The following is a 14426-nucleotide window of genomic DNA, read 5'->3' as shown; positions in this document are numbered from 1 at the left end:
GTTCTCCACTGCTCTTTCAGTTGCTGGTAAGTGGCTGATGGAGGCTCCCTCCCCCACCCCCAGCCTATCTTCCCAGATACCGCCTCAGATTCACTTCTCTGCACGTCCTACCTTTTAGAAAGTGGTTGTTTTTTGTTCATAGAATTGCTGCTATTCTTTTCTTCAATCTACTGTTGAGTTTGTAGGTGTTCAGAATGGTTTGATAACTCTCTAGCTGAATTCCTGGGAACAGATAAAATTTAGGTCCCCTACTCCTCTGCCATCTTGCCTGTACTCTTGCTTTCATTCTTAATGGTGAGTTTAAAGCCTGAGTTTTACTGTGATTTATTAATCTTCTCATTAAATTTTACATTATTTGCTTCTTATTTAAGAAACAAGGTTATAGAGAAAATATTTGATATTGTCTTTGGCAAATTTTATAACTTGGTATTTTATATCAAGTATTTAATTGCAATTCATTTTTGTGTTGGTATACAGGAAAGGGATACAACTTCAAGTTTGTTTCTGTTTGGTAAAACAATTGACCTTGTGTCATTTATTGATTAGATCACCTTTTCTCATGACCCTTAATGTCTTCTTTGTCATAAATTCTTTTTCCATATAGGCATGGATTTATTACTAGGCCCTCTATTCTTCCTTTGGACTATTAGTCTGTGCCTGCACTAATATCATACTGTCTTGATTTCCATTGGTTATAGTAAGTCTTGATATCTGGTAGAGAATCTCCCAACCCCTCCCCACACCTTGTTCTTCGGGAGTATCTTAGCTTTTATTGGCCCTCCTTTCTTTCCTGTAAATTCTGTAATCAGTTTGTTGAGTTCTGTTAGAATTGTGCTGAAGTTAAAGATCAATTTGGAGAGAATTATAATATACTTTATGATATTTAGTCTTCTTAACTGATAATATGACAGATCTTCCCAGTCACTATTCTTTAATGTCTTTCAATGAAATTTTTAAGCTTTCTCTATAGAAGGTTTAACATTTTTTACTTTCTTGTAGATATTAAAAAATGTTTTTTAGCTATTTTAAATTGTGTGTTTTAAAAATTTACTTTCTAGCTAATTGTTGTGGATATCTAGAAATGTAATTCACTTTTGTATATAGATTTTGATTTAACATCTCTTACTAAATTAAATTCCTACTTAAAATTTCTTTTGGCAACATGACATAAATAACTAAAATGTAAATTTTAAGGGAAAGGAAAGTAGTATTTATTAAGTTTCTACTATATGCCAAATAGTTGACACAGGTTATTTCACTTAATCTGCACAATTATTTTATTGCTTATTTCCTCAGCAAACATGTATTAGGTAATCCCTATGCGTTAAGGTTTTTTTTTTCCTTTAAGATTTTCTGCATAAGCAATCATAGCATATACAAATGATGAACATTTTTGTTTCTTTTCAATCCTTTACCTTTTATTTCTTTCTCTTGCTTTACTGTGTGTAAGGACCTCTAGTACTATGTAGAATAGGTTTGATGAAAACAGACATTCTTATCTTGAACTTGAGCTTATAGAGGATGCTTTCAAAGTCTCTTTGTTAGGTATGAAGTTTCTCTGGGTCTTCTGAAATGCCCTTAATTGGGTTAAGAAAGTGACTTCCATTCCTAGTTTGCTAAGGAGGTTGTTTCTCTTCTTTTAAATCACAAATGAATATAGAAGGTTATCCATTTTTTTTTTTGGCTTCTATTAAGATTTGATTTTTTTTACCTTAAATTATTAATATACTGAATTACTTTAATTGATCTTCTCATGATAAACTAATCTAGAATTCCTAGTAAAAACCAATTTGGTCTTAATAAGTTATCCTGTTTATACATTGTCTGATTTGTTTTATAAAAATGTTTATTTTCAGAGGTTTTGCATCTGTAAGAGATTGGCCTATATTTTTCTTTTCTTATAATATCCCTGTCTGGTTCTGAAATGCGTTATATTACAAATGACTCTTTTTCCATGGTATGGAATCGTTTGTGTAAGATTAGAATTTCCTAATGCTTGAATGGTAGAATTTCCTGGAAATTCATCTGCATCCTGTGTATGTGTGTGTTTGTTTGTGTGTGCATGTGCACACATGCCTGCACACACACCTAATGGGACTACTTTATTTTATTTATTTATTTGACAGATAGAGATCACAAGTAGGGAGAGAGGCAGGCAGAGAGAGAGAGAGGAGGAAGCAGGCTCTCTGCCAAGCAGAGAGCCCGATGAGGGGCTCGATCCCAGTACCCTGGGATCATGACCTGAGCGAAAGGCAGAGGTTTTAACCCACTGAGCCACCCAGGCGCCCCCCTAATGGGACTATTTTAAACTACTGATTCAATTTCTTAAAAGCTTTAAAGAGCTGGTTTTGTTAATATGTATGGATCTATTTATTTCTTCTAAGTTTTCAAATTAATAGACATAGAGTTGTTAAAACATTTTATCTGTTTAATCTCTGTAGCAATTATAGCTTTACCCCCTTTTTATTTAAAAATTTTAATGCTTTTCTGGGGCATCTGGGGAGCTAGATTGGTTAAGCATCTGCCTTCTGCTTGGGTTGTGATCCCAGCCAGAGTCCAGGGATCGAGCCCTGCATCGGACTTCTTTCTCTGCAGGGAGGCTGCTTCTCCCTCTCCCTCTGCCTGCTGCTCCCCCTGCTTGTGCTTTCTTTCTCTTTCTCTGTCAAATAAATTAATAAAATCTTTAAAAAAAAGTTTAATACCTTTCTTGTTTTTTCCTTTTGATTATATTCTCTAGATTGGTATATTTTATTACTTTTTGGACCTTTATTGACCCTCTTCATTATATGTTTATTTCCTTTATTGTTGACTTCAGCTCTTATTTTTATCATCTTCTCTTGTCTTTTTGAGTTTTGTTTGCTATTCTTTTTTTCTAATTCCTTGTGGCTGGATATTCACTTCACTAAGTTGAACTTTTCTTTCTTTTCTAATGTAAGCATTTAAGAGTAAAACTTTAAGAATCTTTATAACTCGGGGCACCTGGGTGGCTCAGTGGGTTGGACCTCTGCCTTCAGCTCAGGTCATGATCTCAGGGTCCTGGGGTGGGGCCCTACATCGGGCTCTCTGCTTGGTGGAGAACCTGCTTCCCCCTCTCTCTCTGCCTGCCTCTATGCCTACTTGTGATGTCTTTCTCTCTGTCAAATAAATAAATAAAATTTTAAAAAAAGATTCTTTATAACTCTGTTACACAAAACTGTCCTTGTTTTGATACATAATACTTATAACAGCACCCTGTTATTTTTCTAAATATTTTCTAAAAAGTTTATGATTCCATTTTGGTTTTTCTGAATGATAAGCTGTTCAGCAATATATATTAAATTTTCAAATATATTATTTATTTTATTTTTCTAACTAAAGTGCACTGTAGTTAAATGATGTATTCTGTATGATACAGTTGTTTGACATGATGATTTCAAATTGGCCAGCTTGATGATCCACCTTGTAGTCAGTTTTTCTAACTGTTTGATGTCCGCATGACCAATAGTATGAAGTGTCCTGTGTTTGGGTGTAGGGTGTAGCCAGATGTATCAGCTGTTCTTGTATATGTGCATGTTGGTGGGTAGGATATGGTGGGGGGAACATGCTCATAAGGTGTTCTTTCTTTTTAAGTAAACAGAGGGATTGAGACACTACGAAGTTTTAAAGTTGAACTTCCCATTGCCATTAGAAGCCTGTTACTGCTTCATCCATGGGAGCATGAAAGAGTCTTGTAGATTTGGCACGCCAGGGTTTTTGTGGATTTTGCTTCTGTTGTTCCATCCTATGCATACCCTAAACCAGGGAAGAATGGTAGGTGGTTAAACTGCTCATTTTATTAAAGTGAATTGAGATTTACGGAACGGTCATAGAATGGTTCCTGACCTTGTCTAATCTTTCTAACCCGCCAAACCCAGACTGGAAAACTGTGATGGTTGGCTCTGCCAAGGACTTGATCCAGTTTGTAAGAAGGCCATTACGGTGTTCTGCCAGCCAGTCAAGGAAATATCTGGAACAAGGCAGCAGGCAGGGAGAACAGTTTCAGGAGGGGCTAATTCATCCTATCCAAGGCGGAATAATTTAGACAAGACTGCCAAAAATCAGTGTGACTCAGTTCTCCAGGATATCTTTCTAGAAGGCTCCTACTTATAAGCATTTCTTAGAAAGCATCTTGGTGCTTTATCCTGGATAAGATGCCCTGAGTGCTGAGTCCACTCCGGTGTCTGTCCAGATTATTTATGAATGATTTGTGTTGGTGGAAACAAACCTCTGAGAGACCTAACCACATATCAACACCTTCAGTTTGATACATGGCTCTTCGTCTCATATTAGAGGGCTAGAGATTCATGCCCCACTGTTTTGTGATGCACATGACCATATAATTTCTAGGGGGTGTCCAAGAACTCTCAGTACTGCTGCTTACTTGCAACCAAGCTAGGATGAGCACCAGTGAAATGGAGAGCCTGGTATAGGACAGGAAAAGAGGATTTCAGGGACATGGTGGCTTATAGAGGGAATGCAGTGAATATGGAACCAACCAGCCCGAGGGAAGTAGTGACATGCAACTTGCAAGTCTTCTTCCCAGTGAAAGAGCCTGATCTTTTCTAATGTGAACTTTGAGTGGTTGAACACTCTTGTGGCCGCAAGATTTGTTCTTAACCACTTTCTTTCAAGCTTATTATCATCTACTGGTTTAATAGTTTGTTGAGAATTTTGTTTTGTTAGTGTCAGGCTGCTAATTTTTAGTTTCTAATATTTATCCTTTTGAAAATCAGGATGTTTTCTAGCATTATATACACTGTGCCACATATAGTGTTGTGATGTTTAGCAATTAAATGTGGAGAAGGTCAGATTCAAAGAGTTGAAAGATCATCTATATGAGAAAGTTGCCCAACAATAGTATCTCGGCAATCCTTTTGTCCTTTGTTCTCTGTGATTTTCAGAAAATATCAAATTCCGGGGCGCCTGGGTGGCTCAGTGGGTTAAAGCCTCTGCCTTCGGCTCAGGTCATGATCCCAGGGTCCTCGGATTGAGCCCCGCATCAGGCTCTCTGCTCCGCAGGGAGCCTGCTTCCTCCTCTCTCTCTCTCTGCCTGCCTCTCTGCCTAGTTGTGATTTCTCTCTGTCGAATAAAAAAAAAAAAAGAAAATATTAAATTCCATTGACAGTCTGTGTAGCAGTTCAATTGGACTGAATTTTTTTTTATTAAATTTATTTATTTTTTTCAGCATAACAGTATTCATTGTTTTTGCACAACACCCAGTGCTAACTGGTGAATTTTTATGGTAAAAAATTTCATAGCCAGGACAATGATAGTTTAAAAAAAACAGCAGGGCTATTTAGACTGGTGCTATATCCTGCTAAAAGTGTAGAGAGCCCTAGGATGCCTGGGCAGGAAAGGTCAGGCCTTGATACAGTTGCTAACAAATTAGTTATATTTTGAGGCCACTTTTCAGGTTATCTCAATGACCCACAGTTTGAAAAGTACAAGGAGGTTTCTGCTGGAGGTGGTCTTTGTTAGTTTTATTTATTTATTTATTTATCTGAAGAGAGAAAGAGAGCAAGTGAGCTCAAGTAGGGTGAGAGGCAGAGGGAGAGGAAGAAGTAGGCTCCCCACTGAACAGGGCTGGATTCCAGGACCCCGAGATCATGACCTGAGCCAAAGACAGAAGTGTAACAGATGCCACCCAAGTACCCCCCTTCATTAGGTTTTAACAAATGGTGAGACCAATTTTCCAGTGTATCACTGTTACGGTCATACTCCCAACCCAGATCAGATTTTTCATGCATCACTGTCTTGTCCTTGGCTTTCCCTGTATTCCTGGTTCCTGACTGTTTGGTGCCTGAACCATGACTCCATGCTGATCAACCCTTCTTCATATTTGCAGACTTCTTGACCTTCCTGGTTCTACCTTATAGCCTTACCTCCATGATTCACTGCAGTTCTTGGATGTCTGCTCTGTAATAGGAAGGAAGGTGCCTCTAGCTGACTCTTTGCATAGCTTTCTCTTCAGGTACTGGCCTTTTCTCAGACATTTTAATTACACACAGCAAAACTTATAGAGCATGGAGTTGTATTTTAATTCTACATACAGTATATCTGCAGACTTACAGTATATTTGTAATAAGGATCTGTGTTCTCTATTAAAGAAGTGTAATAATTCATCATTTTCTTTTGTACCACCTCATCTGCAGTTTTGGTTTCAACTGTGTTGTAGTTTTTCCATTGTCCTGTGTCTTTTGCCTTGAGATATATTTGTATTTGTCATAAGAAAGATAAACAAAAATAGCCATGATGACTATAGTAAGGGCCAAAGAAAAGTGCCAACTAAGAAGGGAAGAACAAAGAAAGAACACCAGCAAACCAAGTTGACTTTAGCAACATAACTAAAATGGATAACCACGCAAGCAACTAGATAATGACAATGACACCAAATAACGAGTTCAAATGACAATAACAGTGGTTTTGAAACCTCATATTAAATTCTTTTATGGCAGAGGTTAACTGCTAATTCAATTTGGAAGATTTAAATGAAAGTATGCTCATTAAACATTTACCAAAGAGGGCTGACCTCTATGTATTTGCAAACTGCTCCACCACCCACCATAGCACTTAAGGTCCATTAAAAAAATTAAGCCTCTAAAACGTATGTATTTTTGGGTAATATTTTGTACTATTCAAATCTAAAGATTTTTCGTGAAAGAATTCAGAGAGACAAGATTTTTACTTACTGGAGGGCAATGACATTCTGTGAACACATATTAAGAACAACAATGAAAATTTTGTACTTTTCTCAGCAAGCATTGACTTAAGAGGCCCAAAGAATTAGCTATCTAGTTATTATGTCTTTGTTTTTATGCATTATAATCTCAAGCCTTACCTCAATTCAGAACAATTAGTTATCCTTAAAAGCAGGATAGTACATTTGAAATCTTTAAAGATGAATCAAAATTTTTGAGAGCTTAGACTTTTAAGCATTTTCTGGAGAATAAGTGATGTTTATGATAAATCATAAATGTAAAGGAGATGCTTTTATTAATGAGAATCAAATGAGTGTTACTAATTGATATACCAATAAAAGTAATTTTTGTTTAAGCCTCAGACAGTTTGGCAATCTATCAGTTTGAGTTTCAAGGTTTATTCCTTTTACAGTTCATATTTCCATTAGCTTCTCTACATTGCAATTCCATTTGGAAGTTTAAAAAGATATAGATAAAACCTGGGACTGAACTTGGTATCCAAACCTTTCTTTGCGGGGGTGAAATAGTAAGGTGCTGGAGAAGTGTGCAGGCCTGGTAGGTTCAGCCTTAGGGGAAAGTGGATGGAGAACATAACAAAACAGAACAAAGCTAATACATATACTTGTCCTGAAAGCTCTAAAGCAGAGGTTTGTAATCTATTCCCCTCAGACCCCTGGAGGCTTGGAATTATTAAGGGACCTCTATTTCAGTTGTTCTTAACCAAGTCAGATCTCCTATCCAGCCCCTCCTCCCATCTATATGATTTAACTGGTCGCGGTGGGGCTAGGGCCACAGTAATTACCTAAAGCTCCCCACATGCTTCTAATGTTAGCAAGGATTGCCAACCACTGTTCTATTCCTATGAATGTATAAGTCTCTGAAGAAAGAGGAAATACCATATATACACATATATCTTGTATCACCTTTTCTCTATAATTTATGGACACAATGACTCAGATACAAGTTCATTAAACATTTCACGGAATTAATAGGGCCTTTTTGCATTTACATGTTTCCTAATATGTATGTTCTAAAAACAAGGTTACCATCCTGTGGACATTCTCAGACTTGAAAAGTTTGATCATTTTGGCTATGAAGAACCCAAGGTGGGGTTGAAATTGTTAAAACAATCATCCTTATAGGTTAAATGGTGGTCAAGACCAGTTCTTGGCTTAATCATGAGCACTGGAAAATTTTACTATAAAGTGTTGGGGAGAGAAGCTTTAAATACCGAGAGGATGAATGAGATCTTATATGATCCATGCTTGTCATGAATCTGAAATCTGGATAAAATTCTTAGCTCTGGTTCCTGCTTTGGGGAACCTGGAGTGGCTTCTTAGAGAAGATGAAAAGAAGAGATGGACTTCCTTTTGCTTTGATGCTCCTTACGTGTCTCTAAACTGTGTCCCTTTGTGGCTGGCTGGGATTCTTGAGTGCAGTGAACATAGCTCTTTTCTTAAGGACCTGAAAACTCAGACTACAGAAGTTCATTCTCTCTATACCCCCAGTGGATCTTATAGGTAAGACCAATTTTCTGGGTGTGCTATGTGGCATCACATTTGACTGAGGATAGGCTGCAGATCCTGAGGAAGAAGTGTACCAAATTACTGTTCTCTATGTAGTGGGCAGAGTTCAGTTCCATTGCTAAAAAGTAAAAATTGCTCTTGGCCTTATTACTTTTCTTTTAAATATTAAAAATCATAGCATCATATGCAAAAATAGGTCTGTACAAAAGGCTGAGAAAATCCCTGCACTACTTTTTATAAGAGCAGTTATACTTAAAATATTTGAGATAGGAAAAATATTATGACATAAAAATACTTAAAGCAAGAAGAGTCTACCACAATCATGAGAAACTCATTCCAGATTTTAACAACCTTATTAAAGAAGCCCTTACTTTAACTTATTAGAAATCTCACCTATCATAGATCATTTCTTGTTCTTTTGTCCTAAGGGAGATGATGAGTAAAAATTGGACACCATTCTCCATGTGATATTTCATTATAGACCTAGAGGCATTTGTTAGTTTCCTATTAAAGTTGCTATTTTCAGCAATAAATAGGCCAGTGATTCTATCTTATTGGTCCTGTTTCCTCCTTACTTGGCCTTCTTTGCTTTTGAGTGGGATGAACTTCTGAAGACCTCAGGTTAAAAGTTATTGATCTCTTACCTAAACTATCTCTACTTTCCATTCTAAGTACTTTTCCTGAAATTTAAAAAGGAAAAAAAATATGTATTGTTTATCTCTTAAACTACTTTGGGGGAAATACCACCGTATGGATGACCTATACTCAACTAAACCTCTACAAGGGAACTCCTATTCCCACCTCCGAGTCTGTCCTTCCCTGTGTTTCTCACTCAGTGAATCACTCTGCCACTCACCCAGGTACCTATACCTAACATATGGAGTCATTTTTTACTCTTTACAATCTTTCATCAAATTAATCAGCAAGTCCTACTGATTCTACCACCTAAATATCTTTCAACTCAGTCCATTCCCATCACCCCCACCATCATTAACCCCCATCACAGTCCAGAGATTGTTTGTCTCTCACCTAGATCTGTTGCTTCCGATCCATTCTTCACATGTAAGCCAGAGTGGTATTTCTAAAGTGAAGAACCAGTTATATCACTCCCATCCACTTTCTTAAAACCCTCCAGTGCCCTCCTCTTCCTGTTATAAATTAATAATTCTAAACCAGGTCACTAGGCACCCCTTCATGAGTTTCCAGCCGGTTTTTCCTGTCCCATCTCAGACCCTTCATTTGAGAGCTATCTTCAACTTCTTTCAATTCCTCAAACTTACCAGTTTTCTATTGCTTTGCATTTTGGGTACCATTTTCTCTTTCTGAGACATTGATTCTTTGGGTGTCAGCTTAACATTTCACTTTCTTTGGAGGATTTTTTCTGACCTTACACTAAATGTGACTTCCAGCTACATCTTCCAAAACATCCTATGTTTCCCTTACTACCACAATCATTTGTGGTCATTGCTTGGCAAGTGAAATCTATTTTTTTTGCTGTCTTCTGTTTTTAAACTTTCCTTCCCTATATCACATCAGAGTAATATGTTTCTTTAACTAATTATTTCCCTAGTTTTCTTCTTCTCTTACAATTAATTTATACCTCAGTTTTGTGTTCAACTTTCATTTTTTTAAATTAAGAAATTAGTTGAGAGATTAATATACATTAAAGTATACAATTATATCAGCTCTTCTCACCTCCCATTAGGTGGCTTCTATCAAGTTTTTGAGTAAATTTGTGAGAATTATCCCATAAATAGTGTAATGAAGACTTGGACAAAGCATATTTTAAGATGAATTATTTTTTAAACACTAAAACCTAATGAGATAAATCTTTCGGCACAGCTTATAAATTGGAAGATTAACACCACATGTGTCAACATAATTATTTTTTTGCTTTGCATTAGAAATTTATCAGATGGATACAGAGAGTTGGAGAGGTGGTAGGAGGGTTATTAATATTTTTGTGCCCCCGGTCATGCTGAAGCATCTCCATGTCTATTATTCTCATGGGACTTTGGATAGTTTGACAATGAGTACCCCACAGTCTTTGTGGCTGGTCTACACAGAGTTGGACTTGGATGGATGAGGTCCTTCTCCAGAGACGAGAATTATCACAAAGGTAAGAACAGATGGACCATGTCTACTCCAGAGTGGGTTTTTAAGTCCAGTCTAACACAGTCCATCCCATCTGATATGCAACCACTAGAATATGTGATGCTCTCCTCAGTTCTTCCCATCTTAGGCCTCTCCCTATCAATGAATTTTATTGATCTCACCAGTAACTAATCTCTTTAATGATTCAGGCCAGTTGTTCTCATATGAGAATCACCTATAAACATTTTAAAAATGCCAATGTCTAATTTCATTGATTCAGTTTAGAATGGAGCCCAGGATCTGGTCTTTTGAAAATCTTCTCAGGTAATTCTCACACGCAGCTTGTGATTGAGGTCACAGGATGCACATCACCTTGCTTAATAAACTGATTCATCAACCTTCTTGAGTTTCTATCTGTGGACTTTCACCTTATTCTGCATCTCCTCCATTCCAGTAAATGGCGCTTTCATCCATAGTTTCTCAATTTTTTTTGTTTAAATTTTTTATTTAAATTCTAGTTAGTTAACATATAGTGTATAGTGTATAGGAGTATTGTACTCCTGAATATTAGTTTCAGGGGTATAATTTAGTGATTCATCACTTGCATATAACACCCAGTGCTCATCAAAAGTGCCTTCATTAGGGCACCTGGGTGGCTCAGTGGGTTAAAACCTCTGCCTTCGACTCAGGTTATGATCTCAGGGTCCTGGGATTGAGCCCTGCATCGGGCTCTCTGCTTGGCAGGGAGCCTGCTTCCCTTCCTCTCTCTCTCTCTGCCTGCCTCTCTGCCTACTTGTGATCTCTGTCAAATAAATAAAATCTTAAAAAAAAAAAGTGCCTTCATTAATACCCATCACTCATTTAGCCCACCCCCTGCCCACCCCTCCAGCAACCCTCAGGTTGTTCTCTATAGTTAAGGGTCTGTTTTATGGTTTGCCTCTCTCTTTTTTCCCGTGTTCTTCTGTTTCATTTCTTAAATTCTTAAATTTCTTAAATTTCATTTCTTAAATGAGTCAATATAGCTTCTCAAGTTAAAATGAGAGATACATCTTCTTTTTCTAGCCCTCCCAACCTCAACTAATCCATCAGGAAGTACTGTAGACTCAACTTCTAACCTATCTGCCTTACCTTCATTGCCTTTCTCTTAACCCAGACCATCCTCTTGCCTTGCCTGGACCATTGAAGTTTCCTAATTGGTTTCTCATATTCCAATCCTGTATTATTTTCCACAAAGTTCTTAATTTTTTAAACATGGTTTTAAACTTTTTATTATAAAATATTGAAGCATTTAGATGGAAATAGGCCCTCTAGGTTTATAAAATCTTCACATTGTATTATATTTGCTTCACAATTTTTTTTCTAAAGAAAAAAAAATTGTTGGTAGAGTTAAAACCTTCTCTATACCCCTCCCTGATGCTATTCCCCCTTCCTTCCCAGAGGTAACCACTTAAATAAATTTAGAGTTTATTATTCTCATGTATGCTTTATACTTTTGGTACATATTTGAGCCCATACACAGTATTTAGTATTGTTTTTAAATATTAATGGTATTATATAGATGGTATGAGATTACAGGTTGTTTATTTTACTTAACATGTTTTTTAATATTTGTTCATGTTAATATAAGCAGCTTTAGTTTACTCATTAAAATTGTTGCATAGTATGATATCAGAACAAGAGAACATAATTTGTTTATTTTTCTATTGACCAAAATTGAAATGGTTTTTCATTTTTCTTTTCATAATTGATGTTGCAGTCAACATTTGTGTATTTCTTTTCTGTACATGTGCAAAAGTATTCTAAATATACACTAAGGAATGAAATGTGGAGCCTTAAGTCCTTTCCAACTTTTCTATATTTTGCATAATTGCAGTACAATCTTAAAAAAATTCCTATGACTAAAAAAAAAACTATTACGTAGCATCTATGATATGCCAGTAGGAAGCAGGAAACGAGACAAAATCTCTGCTGTTTTAGATCTTATATACTAACAGAGGGAGAACAAGTAAACTAGTAAGTGATTTCAGGGCATGCTAATTGCTGGATAATGAGTGATATCATCCTCTGCTTCAAGATCTTCAATGATGTTCCATTGTATTTAGGGTTAATGTTATAACTCCTTTCCAAACCTGTAAGGCTTGCTACCATCTGGCCCCTGCCTCCCTCCTTTCTCCCTTTGACTCCCTGTGCTTTTGCCACACTGACATTGGAGTTTGGGGAACTTACTAAGTTTTTTCCTTCTTCGGGACCTTCATGTGTACTGTTCTAACTTCTTGGAAACTTCTTCCCAACTTTCTTTGGCTAATCCCTACTTATGATGCAAGCTATAGCTTACTTGTCCTATTTTCAGATAGACCATAGACATAAGTACCTCCTATTAAGTCTCTCTCATGACACCCTGCTCGTTTCCTAGTATCACTTACTACAACACATGATTATACATTTATATGTCATCTGCCTCAACTACTAGATTGCAGGTTCTGTGAAGGCAGGGATGATGCCTCTCTTGCTTCCTGCTGTATCTCCTAGCTCACAGCTTGGTGCATAATTGTTCCTTAGTGAATTTTTAAAAAATTAATACAAATTAGTGTTTTTCTGAGAATTTGGTTGCAGGCTCATTTTGAGCAGGAGATTTGGCTAATCTGGGTTTTGATTTCCCTCTCTCCTTCAGTTCTCTTTAGGGTAGCTTCCATGAGTCCCCAGATCAAAATCAGGTCTTAGTATGGAGTTAAGGGCTCTTGTCCTTGTGATACTGAAGCTAACAAAGATGATATAATAGAGAGATAACTCATCAGAAGGCCAACAGTGTTTGGTTTTGAGGTTGTCACCCTGTCCCAGTCAGCCTCCCTCCACTCTTAGATGAGATTCATAGCTCTAGATGGTAGTAGACAATGGGGCTTTGTTGCTTTTTAAGTCTCTTTTCAGAAAGAATATTGAAGTCCTTGGGAGAAGCTTCACTCCACTCAGCCCCTTGCTTGAAGTAGTGAGCCAGAATCTAGTTTATCATCTTCCTTGGAACATTTTTAGTCCCTATTAGCTTTTCTTTGCTTTTCTTTTTTTAATTTATTTACTTGACACACAGAGAGACAGAGCACAAGTTGGCAAGGAAGCAGACAGAGGGAGAGGGAGAAGCAGGGTCCCTGCTGGGCAAAGAGCCTCTGTTACCTTTTTCAAGAGCCAGTCTCTTCTCTCTCTCTCTCTCTCTCTCTCTCTCTCCTTTCTTCCTCCCTCCTTTCTTTCTCTTTCTTAACCATTTGAAAGTAAGTTGAAAGTATTATGGCATTTCACACCAAAATACTATAGCATGTGTAAGGGCCTATTCAGCCAGAGCAGCCCCACCCCAGTTGAACTGCCATTTTGTTGTAAAACTTAAATTGACTTTGCCCCCCCCCCCCCCAGGGGAACTTACTTAAAAACAAGTCCCGGAAACCAGTCCCACGTAACAAAGTCCAAGTACAAGGGTGGGTCAGGCCAGGTAGAGCCATTCAATCAGTGGGGGGGGGCGCATACTGTCTCCTAGCTACCAAGGAGTATGGGCCCCCGCCCTTTGGGAGTCTTTGGCACCAATCCTAACCAAGGTGCGATAGGCTAAATCAAATGTCTACTCGGGTAAATTGTAATTCAAGTGGTCACCTAGCATGACTGTGCAGCTTTCTCTGTGTGTTACAACTTCATTGGCCCCCTGTGTGTGGCCAGGCCCAACCACATGGCCTTTGCTCTATAAAAGTTAGTCTGGAAAGCAGGGAGGGGTCACCCTCTCTGTAAGAGGTGTGGCCCTGGCCAGCCAGTTTGATTCCTGATGCTTGGCACGAAATAAAGCTTTGCTTGACCTTCGCTTTGTATCAGTCTCGCTCCTTTAATCATGGACCCATTATTGGGGTACCCAATTTTGGGGGACCCAGCACCATGTATATCCTAAAAAAAGAGCATTCTCCTATTTAATTACAATACCACTACCACACCTATGAAAGTTTATGTTAATAGAACAATACTACCGAATATAATGTCCATGTTCAACTTTCTAATTGTCACCCCTCCACACCCAGAAATTGTGTAATAATTTTCAATGAAGGATCACACATTTTATTTA

General features: G+C 37.5%; 1 protein-coding gene across 1 annotated transcript in view; it reads left to right on the top strand.

The window, feature by feature from the left end:
- PDE11A (phosphodiesterase 11A) overlaps positions 1-14426 on the top strand; it is a 380104-nt gene that overhangs the window by 34189 nt on the left and 331489 nt on the right. The window lies entirely within an intron of this gene.

This window comes from Meles meles, chromosome 9 (assembly GCF_922984935.1).
Source record: "Meles meles chromosome 9, mMelMel3.1 paternal haplotype, whole genome shotgun sequence".
NCBI classification, from domain to species: Eukaryota; Metazoa; Chordata; class Mammalia; order Carnivora; family Mustelidae; genus Meles; species Meles meles.
This window is presented reverse-complemented; position numbering and strand designations above follow the sequence as displayed.